This window comes from Pogonomyrmex barbatus, unplaced genomic scaffold (assembly GCF_055798465.1).
Source record: "Pogonomyrmex barbatus isolate J1 unplaced genomic scaffold, ASM5579846v1 scaffold15, whole genome shotgun sequence".
Taxonomy (NCBI): Eukaryota; Metazoa; Arthropoda; class Insecta; order Hymenoptera; family Formicidae; genus Pogonomyrmex; species Pogonomyrmex barbatus.
The window spans coordinates 5,800,402-5,815,408 of NW_028297111.1; the positions used below are offsets into that span (position 1 = coordinate 5,800,402).

The 15,007-nt window shown below is 34.2% G+C and overlaps 1 protein-coding gene and 1 long non-coding RNA gene across 4 annotated transcripts in view; both read left to right on the top strand.

The window, feature by feature from the left end:
* The window catches only part of LOC105429942 (uncharacterized), a 540,048-nt gene that overhangs the window by 222,966 nt on the left and 302,075 nt on the right, over positions 1-15,007 (top strand). The window lies entirely within an intron of this gene.
* On the top strand, positions 12,246-14,324 carry LOC105423317 (uncharacterized). The gene is made up of 3 exons (XR_016138567.1): positions 12,246-13,689; positions 13,769-14,015; positions 14,102-14,324. It is a non-coding gene; the product is annotated as an uncharacterized LOC105423317 (long non-coding RNA).

Sequence of the window (15,007 nt, forward strand, 5' to 3'; positions counted from 1 at the left end):
CTCGATAGTCGAAAGGATAAGATGCCTGCCCGGTAAGCAGGAGATCCAGGTTCGATTCCTGGCTGAGGTGGTATTTTTTCGCAAAATAATTACGAGTTTTCACGACTGGTTCGTGGTCGGGCCCCGCCGTGACGCACACCCTCCCTTCTTATTCGGAGGCTCGAGCCATGCTTGATGCAATCTCTCCTGTCGTGCTCCAGGAGGATTATTTGTATATTTGCCAATGGCGTTGGAGGGTGTCGCCGCTGCAGTCCGACCTGCATCCATCGAGAGAATAGGACCATCATCTCTCTGGAGTACCGGTCGTGGGGATTCGAAAGAATACATGTATATATGTATATTGTAATATATATATATATATATATATATATATATATATATATGTGTGTGTGTATCATTGTATTGTTGACGTGTTATTCTAAACACGTTATTTGCGATAAATATCATCACATGCCTCGGTAGTCGAAAGGATAAGATACCTGCCCGGTAAGCAGGAGATCCAGGTTCGATTCCTGGCTGAGGTGGTATTTTTTCGCAAAATAATTACGAGTTTTCACGACTGGTTCGTGGTCGGGCCCCGCCGTGACGCACACCTTCCCTTCTTATTTGGGTCTTTCACCTTGTGTCCGTTCCTTATTGTGTCCGTTTGGACCTGTGTCCGATCCATTCAACCTGCTGTGTCCGATCTATTCTGTGCGCAACTGGGACTTCCCCTTTTTATATACGCTATGATATGCGCATCACGAGTATATGCCCATGCTATGTATTTTAATTAGATTAACAACACGTGAAACAATACTAAAGTGTTCAATATCAATATATATTAATATTAATATCTATTATAATCAACTAATATCCATTATACTAATATCTATTATATTAATATCTATTATAGAGCAATATATTTTTCAACTGAAAACATATCATATTTTCATCAGTGGCATTCTTTAGTATGAAAATGAATCTTATTTAAATCTTGCTTAAATTAATAGAGAATGTTTAATCATATCCTAATCACACATTTAACTGGAGGTTCTGGCAATCGCACTATTTCGACAGTAAATTTTGAAGATTTTTGAGATATATCCTGAGGATTTCTCAAATATCTTCAGAACATTTATGAGTTCTCAAAGATTAGCTATAACTCATAGAGATTCCTGAATGTTCCGAGACTTTTAAAAATACAGATAGTCACATTTGAATGTGCACGGAACTAAAAGAATTAATTGTCATACCAGATTGAATATTAGTATTTCTTCTCTTAAAAAACATGACATTTGCGCGTTTTGATACATAATAAACGAAATTCGAATTTGAACGATCTTGTAAAAGTAGAGCAATTCAAGTTTAAGAAATACGCTATTATTTATGTGCCGAGCTTTACAGAATCGACCTCGAGAGCTTGTCCAATTAGCTATGACGGAAGAAATATGCAAATTTAATCTCAAAATATGTGTTACAACTATATTCTTCATACTCTTCATATTCATATTCTTCATATTTTACATCTAATTACGGATTCGGAAAAGATACAGTCTGTTTGACAAGAATGTGTATAATAAAACTCGAAAATTTGGAATAATGAATTTAAAAAAAATACACACATATTATATGATATAGACCGTGATGCTTTATTATTAATAAGCTGTCCAGTCGCCTCCATTATTAATAATTGCTTGACATCTCCGAGGCATACTTTCGACTAATTTTATAGCATAATCTTATAACAAAGACCTTCATATAAATCGAATCGGTAGAAATAACTGCTTGACAGTCCAGATCTTCTTTCCTCGGAGCTTGAACTTCGTGAGCGCCCAAACATTTTCTATGGGATTTGCATCTGGCGACTGCAAATCGGCCAATCCAGTACATCAACGTCATTTTCTTATTTCCACGCAGTACAAAGACGACTCCGATGTTTTGGATCATTGTCCTCTTGCAGTAGTCAATTTTTGTTTTTCCTCGTAAATCACCTTTATGCAGATGACAATAATGTCCTATTATATATTTTTATCATTTTGGCAGCGTTCAAATTTTCTGTAAAGATATGCAAAGTGCCAAAAATCCCTGTTTTAAGAAAGAACAATCCCAAACATGCATCTTTAACGAGTGTTTAACGGTCCGCTGGATGAGTCTATTAGCGTGGATACATCAGGTATAACAGATGGAAGAACCTGCCCAAAAAGAAGCTTCGTCCGTAAAAATTACATCATCTCAATCGCGGTCCAAATTTTCTTTCGCCCAAGTGAGTCTTTTTTCGACGTACTTTTTGGACAGTAGCGGTTTCTTCAGTGTGCTTCGAAATTTCACTCCATTAATCGTCTTCTTATGTGTCACATGACACATTTAGATCCTTTTTATGCAAAACTGCTTGCCCGCCATGCAATGATAGACCAGGATTCTTTTCAAATATTTGTAAAATTACTCTGTCCTCTGTTCTTCTCGTTACTTGCGCAGAACCACGATCCGGCTAGTCATCCATGTTTTTTGTCGGAATAACGTTTCACCCACTTACTTATAAATGTCTTTGACTTTTTCATTATTTCAGTATTTTGCAAGCGCTCCGTACAACATTTTCAGTTCTTTCAGATGCAAATACACAAACATGACTTCGTAACATGATGCGGCACTCATGATGAAATATGTTTTCTGTGATCAAAGTTGAACAACAATTCAGGCTTTCTGAAACAAAGCATCTTGGGGGAAGATTTCCGCTATCTGCTCGCGTTCAAATCTCCCCTCTAACCAAGTTTCCAAGAAAAAGTTTCGCCGTACACGCTCTTATCAAACAGACTGTATGTAAAAGAATTTAAATTATGTACGTGCATGTGCATGTGTGTGTATAATAATTGATATTAATTAAATAACAAAATATATGATAATTATTAATTTAGATAATCGGTGTACATATTAATATATATAATAATCTATAATTAATATTATAACGATACGCCTCCCTCCGTAATTAGATCGGTATAAAATTATTTTCTTCAACCGATGTCCATCAGGGTATCGACACAGCGATTCTTCGTGATCCTACCATTGACAAATTCATATCGACTAACGAACGCAATAATTCATATGAACAGCGCGTGTATAACAACAATCCGCGCATTAGGCCATCGCCGCCGGCCCCGCTACCGACCGCGCCGAACAGATTCATAGAAACATCGAGCTCGTTCGGCGAAATTCGCGGACTAGTCGGCAAAATCATCCACGGAATCAATCCCAGATCTCGAATTCCTGCTTTGATCTATCCCGAATTACGGCCGATTCGGGTATAAATGCTGACTCTGATGGATGATTTTCGCCTTTTCCCGGCGAGACAACAACCAGTCCAGTGCTGTTCTCAATATCCGTCCTGATATCTGTGCAATCCTAGAGCATTACTTAGAAAGTCAGGAGACTCCTGGCAGATCGCTCCTATCTTCAAAGCATGCAAGCATTATCACGAATTAAGGCGCTTCTTAGTTTGGCCTCCAAGGCAGAAACTTGCGTGCAAAATCCATCACTGTTAGGTGATAAAGCAGGAAACTGTCTCCGAGTCACAGCAAACCTAAGTCCTATTCCGGACCGAAAAACCATCCCGAAAAAACATTGACGCAACGTGACAGATAACAACTGTTCGGTAACATGTCAAACACTGCGTGCGACGAGCCTCGCGCATCGTGAGAGCGAGCGAACCGTTTTAATATTTACGCCATTAAAAAGATAATTATTCTGATCGATACGGTTTCTGTTGTTACAATAAAAGATACCTGATGTATTTTTGAGCACTGAACACGAATCCGGTAATTAAATCCGGTAATTAAATTGCTCTATCATGTCAAGTTTTTGAGAAAAATGAGGTTAAAGTTGATGTTTTTTGATACATCTGACATATTTCATTTTTTTGTTAGCAAAGTAAATTTTTTTCTACTTTCGTTTACGCTATCTTAAAGTGCCAAGTTTTACCTTTAAAATATAATTTTTTAATGATGTATGTTTTTTTTCATCGAGTTGCGTAGTTAAGTAGCCAAAAAGAACATTTTGTGTCACAAATATTTTTGAAAAAAAGAACTGCGTGATAATCTTAATAACAAGATTTTTGAAATTTTAAACATTTGTAAAAAAATTTCAAATTTAAATTAAGTAAAAAAACTGTAAAATTATTTTAAACTTTAAAATTTTAAAATTTTAAGATACACCTACTTGATTAAAAGGATCGGCATTGAAACACTCAATAAGTAAATAATTATTTACTCGATAACAATTTAATTGTTAGATTCATGATGTAAAAAGAAAGGTGTACCATTGCGCATAGCAATGGCACGATGAGCCAATGAAATTTGATCAAAATACACGCTATTCGAATACAAAACAATCATATATGGTTACATGTACTTAAAACGCAGAAATTTTTAAAAAATAGTATAAAAATACTTGAATAATACAAACGTAGTGCGAAAAATCTTTTGTAATGAGAGAAATAATAACTTATGTGAATTTCTAACTAATAATTATATAAATAATATATTTGTATTTGCAATAGTATGTGTGAGTGCGCGCGCGCGCGCGCGCGCGCGCGCGCGCGCGCGCGTGTGTGTGTGTGTGTGTGTGTGTGTGTGTGTGTGTGTGTGTGTGTGTGTGTGGGATGTGTGTGACAAGATGAATGAAAATCTTGCAGTTGTTATAACGATAAATCATCTGCAGCTATATATATAGCTATATACAGGGTGATTCAGAATAACCCCGTATTCTTGCAAGGACTCCTGAATTAATTCTGAGACGATTTTTCCTGTACGAAAATTTTGTCCGACGCTTATTTATATTTTAAATTATAAAAGAAACAAGTTAGTAAATAACGAGACGCGTACGGAAGATAGGCAGGGACGGCACAACTCAGGCGTCCGACGCAGGCGATTACTGCAGGGCGTTCGCTGCGTCGACGTGGTTTACCATACGCGATAGTATGCACCTATGCGATTTCTTACTTACTTCTCTCTCTCTCTCTCTCTCTCTCTCTCTCTCTCTCTCTCTCTCTCTCTCTCTCTCTCTCGGACGATGAGTTGTGCCGTCCTTGCCTACCTTCCGTACGCGTTTCGTTATTCGCTAACTTTTTTCTTTTATAATTTAAAATATAAGCATCGGACAAAATTTTCGTAGAGGAAAAATCGTTTCAGAATTAATTCAGGAGTACGTCCTTGCAAGAACACGGAGTTGTTCTGAATCACCCTTTTATATATATATATATATATATATATATATATATATATATATTGTTGTGTCAAATGGGAATGACTTAACACCCACACTCGTGATTTCGTGTAATGTAGTCGATGTATTGATCTTGCTCTGTGTCGTTTATTTGCACTAAATAAGTTTGTGCTACAGTTCACAATTTATAAAGTCCATTGACCGCGCAATGTCTAGATCGCGTAACAGTTTACAGTTTATTGATTTCACACGCATTTCGGATTGTTACGCACTTTAGTCTATGGATCCAACTCTTGGGACGGATCGCATATGTCAAGCGACAATGTCTGAAGGCCGTGATGCCCTCAGTCGCGTGGCGCGACAACGCCTAGGGGCTGTTGCCCTGAGCCACGCCGAAATCACGTTGTCTTATATCGTCCGTAGTAGCTATTGTTTCAGCTGGATTCGACGGGAACAATGACGCCTGAGGTCTTCGCCTCGGTTATGATTCACACGCACGCACATGCACCGTATACAGATCGGGACTCTGATTCACGATGTGCACTATGTCACGGATGAACAAAGTGAAGTCGCTGACCGATCCTCCACGATTTCGGCTCAGTGGCGTAAAAGCCCGAACCTTATTTGTCTCGAAATTCGCGAGATTATAAAAGCCGCGGACGACGTGGCGATGACGCTAGGAATGGAATGTTCGCCGCGGATCATCTTTGATCACGCCGTCAAATTCACCGCTGATTTCTCGCTCTATGTGAATGCGTATGTGCGCGTGGTCCGTCGATTTCTTTCTTTTTAGTATTTTGCATGTGTGCACGACTTTGTTGACTTAGAACTCGACGCATAACATATTATATATATATATTTCTTTGCTATATACTCGCAAATAGCTAAGCTATTTGCTCACATCATTTACAGGAAACAGACGATACAAATCGTGTCTCTAATATAAGTTAATGTTCTTCTGCAGTAATTGGAAAAACTTCGGAACTTTGCACGCAGCCATATTGCTTTTCAGCATTTTGAGCCAATTCTTTCCAATTTCTTATTAGTCGAGACTGCACATACGTGATGTTGTTACACCTTTCTTTTTACATCATGATCAGATTCATGTTCGGCGCGCAAAAATACATCGAAAAAGATATCTTTTATTCAGACAACGGAAAAAAAGCCTTAAAACGTCAGTCTTTTGTTATTATAACTACAAGGAAGTCCAATAGTTTGTAGCAATGCACAAATCGCTGGATTGAACCGTCTTTTCTTTATTATCCGATTTTATTTTCAGTTTAATAGCGTCTGTTCCAAATCAGAATCAATTTATGTTAGATTGTTACTTAATAAGGCTTCCAATTTCGCTCGGAAATGACATTTTAGATCTGAAGTAAAGCTGCAAAATACAAAGACATTTTAGTCGATCGCCTTGATGTTCCATCGTCATAGCAACGAGTATTATGGAGGAGAGATGTGATATCTGAGCAGTATTGCGTTGTGCACACTTATGCATATTTCATTCTAATACAAAGGAACGTGTTCTGTATAACGTGCCAAGACTCCGACTGATCTCCCTTTTCCTATTTTTTTCTCTCCCTTTCTTCTCTTTTTTTTCTTTTTCTTCTTCTCATCCTCCTTTTTGTCTCTTTCGCCCATCTATATATCGCGTAGAATAACATTAATTAGAATAACATTAATTAATTATTGGAACGGTCGATAACGTTGCGGCCAAAATGATCATTGAGGTAGCTTGATTAACGAAAATTTTTCTTACTCCGCAACGAAACGACACGTTTCTCTTCGTGTGTACGTGCAAGTATTCGCCCAGCCGATGTTTATACGAGCATTTCTGGGTATTGTAACTGAAACAATGCGCGATGCGACATAATTGAAGAATCATTGGGGAAAATGGGGAATCTCTCTTCGTCTCATAAGGGATATTTATTACAGAGAAAGGGAACATTCGATAATACATTGATCCCTAATATTTTTGTAAATAATCTTTGTGGAATTGTTTCTAAATATGGAAAGAAACAACAGTTTATTCGATCGAAGACATTATATAATGTTTTACTATTACTCATCATTAAATTATATATATCATTGAGTTATATTATGAACATATAAACATTTAAAAAAACTGATAAAATTTAAAGATATATTTATAAGACAAATATTCTCAGCTAGTTACAGCTGGATTTTAGCATTTAATAATTTTTTTTTTTTTAATATTTACATATAAATTCAATAGACTTTGTTTCTGTTATCAATTACATACTGTTACTTTTTATTTGCAATGTAGTTAATCAAAAAATCAGAACTATATATATCTTTTTTAATAACTGAATAATAAATTTAATATTATCAGTTAAAAAATCGATTTAATATTATCGGTAAGAATTCCTTACAGAATATACTTTATTGCATATAATACTATTTCATCTAACCCATGATTAACTTGGACTTCCCTATTTTTCGGACATTTTTACCATGATAAAGAAACGAATTTTCATATTCGTCTTTTATGTAAAATATTAGGTGTACAAAAAAGTTCTGAGCTTTAGATTTCATACAATAAAATAATTTAAATTTTATATATCTTCCCGCCCTTTTGCGGTTTTAAAGCATTTGGCCTTCTAAAATGCCATACGGTTTGGCGTTTGATACACATAACTTCAAAAATTAGTAATGTTCACGATGGCAATAACAAAAGAGCATATTCGATTTTCCATCCACTTCGCGTTTCATCTGAAGAAAAATGCTGCTGAAGCCACTGCAATGATTTGTGCTGCATATGGAGAGAACGCTGTAAGTCATACTACATGTAAAAGATGGTACCAAAAATTTCGCCAAGGAGATTTCAGTCTTGAAAATGAACCGCGTGCTGGACGCCCTCAAAAGATTGAAACGGATGAATTACAAGCATTGCTGGATATAAACTCTGCGCAAACTGAAAAGGAGCTTGCAGAACAGCTTGGCGTTACGCAGCAAACCATTTCTGTACGTTTACATACGATGGGAAAGGTTCAGAAGGAAGGCAGATGGATTCCGCATGAATTGTCCGAAGACAACAAAAATCGTCGGCGTGATACTGCATTCATTTTGCTTTCAAAGTTCCGGAAAAAAGATTTTCTACACAAAATCATTACAGGCGATGAAAAGTGGATTCTTTATGATAACCGTAAACGTAGAAAATCATGGGTTGACCCTGGTCAACCTTCGATATCGACGCCGAAGCCCAATATCCACGCCAAGAAGGTTTTGCTCTGTATCTGGTGGGATGGAAAGATGTGTTGTATTACGAGTTGTTATAACCGGGTGAAACAATCACGGCAGACCGCTACTAACAACAATTGACCAATTTGAGCGATGCATTAGAAGAAAAGAGGCCATTTACTGGCCAAGGACGTCGTAAAGTGATCTTGCTTCATGACAATGCTCGACCACATGTTGCGAAAGCGACTCAGGACTCAGGATTTTGCGTTAGGCTGGGAACTTTTCCCATACGCGGCGTATAGCCCAGACATGGCACCTTACGATTACTACCGATTACTATTCCGGTCGCTGCATCATTTGGCTATACACATTTCATGAGATTTGAAGAGATACGAAAATGCATTGATGACTTTATCGCTTCGAAGCTAGTGAGCTTTTATCGTCAAGGAATTCGCAAGCTATCCGAAAGATGACAAAAGGTCATTGATGCAAACGGGGAATATTTCGCTGATTAATATTTTTTTGTTTGTTTTTGAATAAAGATTGAATTTTACAAAAAAAAGCTCAAAACTTTTTTATACACCTAATAATTCTATTTTTCGTAACATTCTACATTCTTTTCATATGTTTAACAACTTTTAAAAAAAAAGATAAGAAAGAATATCATAAATCTTGCGTTAATTTTTAAGGAGCTTTACACTGTAAGTAAATGTTCGAAAATGTGTTGAAAAGTTCAAATTTTCTGAAAAAGAAATCTAAAAGACTTGTAAAAAAATAATACATAGATATAGGCCGAGTATATGTTAACTAACAAACTACAACGCGAAACATGGTATTTCCTCGGCAAGCAGGATGGTTGCTGAAATCTTTTAATATGAAATAAATTCAATTAATTATATTACCAACTGCGAGCCGCTTTGGTTTAGCAGACTTTCAACATAGTGACTCTATAATAATTCGATGATCAATATTATTGATATCGATTAAAATCTGTTTTATTATCCCCCCTCCCTCCCCACCGGATATTTTAAATCGCATTAGTACGAGCTATGAGACTGATTGCCGCAGACTTTTCACTCGCTCTTTGATAGTGTCAAGTTTTGACCGTGAAACTTCGTCAAAGTTACCGAATTCTGCGTAAACTCATCCATTTCGGCAGCAAAATTTCTCCGAAAATGTCGCTATCGTCGTGCCAAATCGTCGTATCAAGGAACTGCGTCGCGAAATGTCAAGGATCAACAGACCTGAAAATTAGAGTAAAAGTTTAACTGTAAGACTGTGTAGAACGACAATAATCATAAATGCATAGGAATTATGTACTCCTGTTTTCAAACCAAGTTAAATGGTGATCATTTTTTAGCAATTAAAGAAAGGGAGAATTGTAGAAATCTTATAAACTAAAATTACTAAAATTTAGAAATTGATTTTATAAATTAGAAATACAAATTTATGTAGAAATAAGCCTAGATTTTTACATCAATATGCTGTATTATATAGAATCATAATTTATTCTTCGGATTTTTTCAAATGACATTCTCTTTATCTAACAATAAAAAATAGAAAAAACGGAAATTTCGATAAAATATTGTCTTCTCCCTTCCTCCCCTCTTTCTCGCGTAAGTTGGCAATCATCATGGCTATTTAAATTTTTGAGGCTACTGCAGTCATATCATGAAATATCTTACTCTTCTTGTTATATGTCTCAGATATTATAACTTTCTACACTTGATGGTGATGAAGTGAATTGTTGTTGTTTACAACAATGTAGTGCGTCTTGGTTCCGACATGATGATTCGCCTCAAACTATATTAAAAGCAAACATTTATCAGAGGAAGGTTATGCTCTCAGTGTGGTGGGATTTTAAAGGTGTCGTGTTTTCCGAGCTCCTACCAAGGAACCAAATAATCAATTCGAATGTGTACTGTCGATAATTGAATAGTTTGAACGAAACCATCATCCAGGAACGTCCAGAGCTCATTAATCATAAAGAAATTGTGTTCCATCACGACAACGTGAGACCACACACAAATTTGACCACCCGTCAAAAATTATTGGAGCTTGGATGGAATGTGTTACCACACCCATCATACTCGCCTGACCTTGCGCCATCAGACTTCCACTTGTTTCGTTCTCTTCAAAACTCCTTGCATGGTATAACATTTAATTTAGATGAGGCTGTAAATCAGCACCTTGTTCAATTTTTCGCCGATAAAGTCCTTCTATGAAGGACGAGGAATTATGAAACTCATTGAAAGATGGCAAAAGATTATCGATCAAAATATATATTGATTAATCTTTGTTCTTTATATAAATAAGCCTTTGAAAAACATAGAAAAAATACGTCATGATTTTTCCGGCAACCCAATAGTATTCTTACTCTGAATTAATTAAATTGTAATTAGATATAATAGAATTTGTAATAAATAAGGACCACTCATTTGATTTACACAATTAAATTTGATTTACACAATTACATTTTATGAATAATTTTTAATATAATTTTTCGATTTTAATTTTGAATTCTAATTTTTTTGACTTGATAAATAAATATAGAATTAAACCACTATTTATACATTTTTTCCTGATTCTCTATTTCTTTTTTTTATGCCTGATATTTGCAAGATCTCTTCGTTGATAAAAAATGATGCATTTGATGAGTATGACGGCGGGCTGAAAACTCGAATTTATTTGCAAAGTATGAGAGAGATCGTCTGTATATTTGATATTAGCAATTAACGTCGATTTCAAAGAAATATTTCGTTCTCCGTTCTCTCAAGCAGTTTACAATCTGTATCATATTGTAAGAATTAGACGACCGTAAGCGGTCATGAAAGAGATTCGGAATATAAACAGCTAACAGAGAGGAGCCATCGTGGTCGTGCAGACTAAGTGTCGGATTGGTAGACGAGAGATCCCGAGTTCAAATCCAGTCGGTCTCCATTAATTTTTTCCGAATCTAATAGATATCTTTCAATATTGTTATACGTAGTTGAGGCTATGTGTACTTTCGATGAAATTAAAATATTCGGAGATCTTCGAATTATTTGATATAATTATATTTCTATTTTCATAATTTTTATATAACTGCTTTCAACTACTGCAAGAGATTTCTTTGTAAGAATATATATAAATTTTTTATATAATATAAAATATATATATATAATATTATATATATAAATTTTTAAAAATATTTTAGCCATTTTAGCCATCCATTTTCTAATACAGTATTTTAATAAGATTTAAAAATTTTTATTTATTTTTAAAGAATTGATTTTCTTAAGGCCCTTGAATCTCAGCGAAGAACTCCACGTTGATGCGACATACCGTCGCGGTGAAAAATAAAAGCTCAGATACCCTTGTTCATCTTTATACAAATGACATGCATTTTTCATAACGGTTTTCGTTACGGTGTTCGTTATTGTGCTTAATCGTGCAGATATGACTTGTTTCGTATTTACCAGATTTGTAAAAATAGGCGTAAAAAAATAGCTGAAATTATCACCGGACATTATATGTGAAAGTATTTTTTCTACTTCTTTCAACAGCTGTCAAATCGTGTGTTTTCTGCCTGAATAGGCTTTATTTCACATGCCTTTTACAGCTATTTAGTGACTATCAGGAAGGGAAAGGACAGTAGCCATCCATTTTCACAAGTGTCTTAAAGTTATATCAGGTGATATTTTAGTCAAATATCTCTTTGCAAAACTACCGTCATAAACTTTATTGTATTATTTCTCACCTATGACGTTTCTCACAATTCCAATATGGCCGCGGTGACTACTCACAGGCCTTAAGGCGATGCTGGAGACTGAGTCGATTATTTTCAGACAAAGTAATCTTTTCATTGATTATACAGAATTAAAAATTCTTTTCTAGAATTGAAGTATAAACAATAACACATTCGAGTCTGTATATTTTATGAAAGAGGAAAAAAAAGTTAGAAAATTTTTGGAAAGAAAAGTTAGAAAATTACAGTTTTGTTATCGATTTTTGAGGTTAACTTGTGCTATTTTTCTGTACATAAAAGTTTAGACTTTGAACATATAAACAATACAAATTTACCCGGGACGAAATTACAAGGAAGAACAATACTATGCTTTTAAAATGCGCTTAGCTATATACAAGAGAATACTTTGCTTGAAAATTTCATGGACATGTATGCGTGTCTATATATATGAGTGTATGTATACATAAATGTATCTATGTATGTTAGATGTGCATATATGTGAACGTTTTCGTCGCAGTCGCTCGTCCAGCATCTCTTTAAATATTTTAGATAACATTTAATTTTGTTTTTTCTTATAACAATTTAATTTTATTGAAAAAATATTATTGTACTAAATCCTTGAAAAATTTTTTATAGATTTCCATTTCAATTTTATACGTTCCAATCGATTGTTAATCACTTTAACGGTTAACGTGAATATTCGTACTCTCTAATTTTAATCAAGATGCAAATCAACGCCCTTGTTTCACTCACGCTACATTTATTTGCTATTAATAATACATTATTTAGCTTGGTTTCTCTCTGAGTTTTCTGGTCTATGAATTTTTTCTTCTGCAGTATCGCTATAGTTTCTCATAATTTGTAACGATATTATTATCAGCACATTATCAGCACATTAGACCACATTGATACAAAATATCTCAAATAATATTAGATGATATAAAAGTAAATTGAAATAATAAATTAGTATAAATAATTCGTCAACTACGTGAAACATATTTAACAGAATATAATAAATGTATAATATTGGGTTGTTCAAAAAGTCATTGTGTTTTTTTTTCGATGATTTTCAAGACCGCTCATTTTATACAAAGAATTGATATTAATCAATGGCTGCGTTCAGCAAATCTCAATTAATTCCAACATGTTGTAACAACCGTTGAGTGAGCGGTTACCAGTTGCTGAACGACGCTTTAGGCCACGTGACTTATACCATCTGTTTATCAGTGTTTTCTGTGAAAGTTTGTTAACAAGTTAGAATAATTACAGTCGTGTTATTGTTCTTATTATTTGACACTTACTATCACGGATGGTTTGACGAATATGGATTTATTAGAATTGGCAGTATTGATTGGAGCCGACGATGCAGATATGAGAGGTGTAGAAATACGCAGAAATATCATATACTTCATGGCAAACGAACTTGGCGAACCATTGCAGAATGATTTATTACAAAATGAACGCAGAATACGATCCAAAAATGAAAATTATTACTAATAATTATATCATGATACACTGATCCTTTATTTAAGGAACACTTTAGGATGTCTAGAATCACATTGGAAGTATGCAAATCCAAATATTATAGTTTTGTATATTTGTTAATAATATCATATCAATTTTTGCTTTGCTCATTTTGTGTAGAATTTGATAAACGTAATTGGACATGCAATGCCTTTAAATCATAATAATCCTGTAGACTTAAGAAAAAAAAGTAATGTTTACTATATGGATTTTGACAAAAGAAAGTTATTTGGCTGCTGGAGATCGGTTTAATTTGATAAAAAGTACTGTTCATGATATAGTCAAAGAAATTACAAATGTATTAGTTGATATATTACCAAATTATGTGAGATGGCCCAATGCACGAATGTGCGACATAATTTCAAAGGTAAGTTGTTTGTGCATGCACACATATACATATACATGTACACACAAATCATTTAATATTTATTAAATTATCTAAAATTATCACAGATATTTAAGAGACGCTCTTATGGTATCTCAGGAGTGGTAGGTGCTATTGATGATTGCCATATATCATGCAAAGCTCCTATAGACAATGCTAATGATTTCTACAATCGAAAAGGTTTTCACTCTATTGTCTTACAAGATGTAATATTTTTGTAATATTTTTTTGTAATATTTTTTAATATTTTTGATTAATATTTTTGAAATAATATTTAATTTCTATAATAAATTTGCGCTTTTTTAAAAAGATGCAATGATAAAGCATAAACTATCTGCAATGATAAAGCATGACTTATAGATATATTTGTGGGATTACCAGGTCGCATGCACGATGCACGTGTATTTAGACAAAGTGAAATTTTTCGAAAGTTAACACATAATTTGTTATCACCTAATCGTCATATAATTGGGGATGTAGCTTACCCATTGTTAGTGAATTTATTGACACCTTATCGAAATATGAGTCATCTAATTAGAACTCAAATAATATAATACTAGACTGTTTAGTATAAGATCAATAATAGAAAGAACATTTGACTTCATAAAGACTAAATTGCTCAGGTTAAATTATTTAGATATTGCAGATTTCGATTTTGGAAATAAGATGATAGTAACAGCCTGTGTTCTGCATAATTTTTTTAATAGATCATGATGAGATCATTTTTTAAATAAATGAAGAATTATTAGAGAAAAAAGAAGAAGAAGCAGTAGAGAGAGAAGAAATAGAAGCAAATAATGAAGCAATAGACAAAAGGAATACAATATCGGAATTATTAAATAGAAACTGTTAGTTATAGTACAAATCGTATTAAATTTTTTTATTGTAAAACATTTTATGACTTATAACTACGTTTAGATACATCACACATTGAATATTTAATAAATGTTATATCTTTATAAATTGGTACACTT